Below are 3848 nucleotides of genomic sequence, written 5' to 3' on the forward strand. Positions count from 1 at the left end.
ACTTAATATGATCACTTTAACCATTAAGATGGCATTTTACAGCTTTATAGTTACAAACTTCCTCTTCCCTCTCTTATTCCCCCTCTTATTTTTTTTATTTAGATCTATTTTTAATTGACTTTATATACATATAATTAACTGTATGTTAAGTAAAGAGTTCAACATTTGGTATGAAGAAAAGAAAAATAAATAAAAAAATAAAAATAAAAAACTGTTCCTTGTCAGTCAAGTTGAAGGCTGTTCAAGTCATTGTTTCTCAAAGTGTCAATTTCACTTCTACTGCATTCATTTTAGGTGCACTATTAGTTTTCACAGATCTGGGAGAACATATATTATTTGTCCCTTTGGGACTGGCTTATTTCACTAAGTATGAAGTTTTCCAGATTGATCCATTTTGTTGCAAATGACAGGATTTTATTTTTTTTTACTGCTGTATAGTATTCCATAGTGTATATATCCCATAATTTCTTTATCCAGTTTTCAGTTGATGGGCATTTAGGTTGATTCCATGTCTTAGCTATTGTGAATTAAGCTGCAATAAATATGGAAGTGCAGATAGTTCTTTTGTTTACTGATTTCATTTCCCTTGGGTAAATTCCCAGGAGTGGGATGGCTGGATCATATGGTAGGCCTAGATTCAGATTTTTGAGGCATCTGCATACTGTCTTCCATGGTTGCTTTATCAGTTTACATTTCCACCAACAGTGGGTTAGGGTATCATCAGGAATCTTTCTTTATGTTTGCAATGATAATGTGGGAAGTGAAAGCATAACATTATATATTCTAAGTCAAGACATTACTGATCTAATGTTCAATTCTTAGTGGAATTTATTGCCTATGGACTCTTACTTTCTTTAGTTTTTATATAGTCTTCAAAATCAGGCATGTTTGGGGCCAATCTCATGATCTTCCCTTCCTTCTGTGTTCATCCTTTTTGGCATCCCAGGACTGAAACAAAATCACATCAGGGTTTCTGTCCCCTTCTGCTTTATATACATCACTGTAGTCTTAGGAAATAGAGAACTGATCCTTATTGTTTTCAGTGACCCTCCTTGGACACATGTATGTCTTTTATCTGTGTTGGCTGGCACATACATCTTGTCTACCTCTTGTGCCCATGACCTTGACTATCTTCTGGTTCTATGCTGGGGAGATAGCCTTTGGAGCTTGCATTACTCAGATGTTTTTCATCCATGTTGCCTTTGTGACTCAATCAGGAATCCTGCTGGCCATGGCATTTGACTGCTTTGTGGCCATTTGTACTCCCTTGGGATACACAGTCATCTTAACTCCAATGGCAAATGGAAAAATTACCCTGGCTATCTGGGGATGGAGCATTTAGACCATTTTTCCTATCATATTTCTGCTGAAGAGGCTGCCATACCATCAGACCCATATAATCCCCTACTCATACTGTGAGCACATTGGGGTGGTCTGATTTTCAGCATCAATGGCATCAGTTTTAGTAGATGTTGCACTTATTGGTGTTTCTTACACTTTGATCCTCCAAGCTATGTTTAGATTTCCTTCCCAGGAAGTCTGACATAAGGCTCTAAATACCTGTGGTTCTCACATTGGAGTTATTTTCTTCTTGGTCATCCTGTGATTTTTTGCTTTCTTGACCCACTGCTTTGGCAAGAATATCCTCCACTGTGTCCACATTTTTCTACCAAATCTCTACTTAACCACATCTCTGGAGCAGACACCAGAAAATCAGGGACAGTATGACTCACACGTTATCTGTCATGTGGAAGTCTTGGACAGTTCCTGGTCCCTTCCATGTTTAACATCAGGAACAAAGAGAGCTTTCTAAGTTCCCAAGCTTAGCAATTATAGTGAGTTGTAGTGGAAAGGACATGGGCTTTGGAATAAAGTATATCTGATTTCAAATCCTGCCTCCCTTACCTTCTACTTTTGATGATGATGAGATTACCATCTTTTGAAAATTTAATACTTATTTATGAAGTAAAACCACTCATACTTATGCTCTAAGGTTTTTGGGTGAGGGTTAAATTAAGTATGTAAACTACTTGGCACATTGTCCAGCATTGCATGGAATCTCAGTGTTAGCTATAATTCTAACTTGAAGTTTGTTGCCTGAGAAACATGACTTAGGCTTGATGTACATGAGATTTCCAGTATTCCCAGAGGCTCCTTCTGCCTTTTCTTGCTTACCTTCCAAGACTGTATCATGACTAACATTATTGTTATTATTACTACAAGTTCAAATCAAATTAAGTAGCAAATATAGAAGAGTGCTTAGTTAAAAACACAAAACCATTGAAAGGTTAAGATTGGTATTGATTACATTCTATATGTAAGGAACTTTAATAAATTTTATTTATTTATTTTTAAATTTTAAATTTATTATAAAGAGAGCAGATTTCATGCATTCCTTAGTTGTAATTTCAGGAAGACAACCACACTTCCCTCACTCCCCTGCTCCCTGCCACTCCTCCTCATTCCCTTCCCTCTCTTCATCAGTTTTTTTTTTTATCTTTTATTTAATGAATATAAATTTCCAAAGTACGACTCATGGGTTACAATGGCTTCCCCCCCCATACCGTCCCTCCCACCCACAACTCTCCCCTTTCCCACTCCCTCTCCCCTTCCATTCACATCAAGATTCATTTTCGATTATCTTAATATACAGAAGATCAGCTTAGTATACCTTAAGTAAGGATTTCAACAGTGTGCTCCCACACAGAAACATAAAGTGAAAAATAATAGATGATTTTTTTTAAATGATGATGAAATCAGATCAGACCTATTGTCATGTTTAATCCCAGTGAGAGTCAAGTTGGGAGTTGATAATTTCTTTTTTTTTTTTTTTTACAGAAGATCAGTTTAGTGTACATTAAGTAAAGATTTCAACCGTTTGCACCCCCATAGAAACACAAAGTGAAATATACTGTTTGAGTACTCGTTATAGCATTAAGCCTCAGTGTACAGCACATTAAGGACAGAGATCCTACATGAGGAGTAAGTGCACAGTGACTCCTGTTGTTGACTTTACAAATTGACACTCCTGTTTATGGCATCAGTAATCTCCCTATGCACCAGTCATGAGTTTCCAAGGCTATGGAAGCCCCTTGAGTTCTCCGACTCTTATCTTGTTTAGACATGGTCATAGTCAAAGTGGAGGTTCTCTCCTCCCTTCAGAGAAAGGCACCTCCCTCTTTGAAGACCTGTTCTTTCCACTGGGATCTCACTCACAGAGATCTTTTTGCCAGAGTGTCTTGGCTTTCCATGCCTGAAATACTCTCATGGGCTTTTCAGCCAGATCCGAGTGCCTTTAGGGCTGATTCTGAGGCCAGAGTGCTATTTAGGACATCTGCCATTCTATGAGTCTGCTGAGTATCTCACTTCCCATGTTGGATCACTCTCCCCTTTATTTATTCTATCGGTTAGTGTTAGCAGATACTAGACTTGTTTATGTGCTCCCTTTGACTCTTAGTCCTTTCATTATGATCAATTGTGAACTGAAATTGATCACTTGGAATAGTGAGATGGCATTGGCACATGCCACCTTGATGGGATTGAATTGGAATCCCCTGGTATGTTTCCAACTCTACCAATTGGGGCAAGTCAGCCCGAGCATGCCCCAAATTATACATCTCTTCCCTCTCTTCTTCCCACTCTTATGTTTAACAGGGGTCACATTTCAGTTAATTTTCAACACTTAAGAATAACTGTGTGATAATTACAGAATTAAACCAGTCATATTAAGTAGAACAGACAAAAAAAATACTATGAGGGATAATGTATTAAGTTGTCCATTAGCAGTCAGGGCTATGCTGATCAAGTCACCATTTCTCATAGTGTCCATTTCACTTCAGGAGGTTTCC

The 3848-nt window shown here is 37.8% G+C and overlaps 1 pseudogene; it reads left to right on the forward strand.

Annotated features, from left to right (window-relative positions):
* The first annotated feature begins 918 nt into the window (after positions 1–918).
* LOC138849712 (olfactory receptor 52B2-like) lies at positions 919–2562 on the forward strand (annotated as a pseudogene).
* The last annotated feature ends 1286 nt before the right edge of the window (positions 2563–3848 follow it).

The sequence above is a fragment of the Oryctolagus cuniculus genome, chromosome 1 (genome assembly GCF_964237555.1).
Source record: "Oryctolagus cuniculus chromosome 1, mOryCun1.1, whole genome shotgun sequence".
Classification (NCBI taxonomy): domain Eukaryota; kingdom Metazoa; phylum Chordata; class Mammalia; order Lagomorpha; family Leporidae; genus Oryctolagus; species Oryctolagus cuniculus.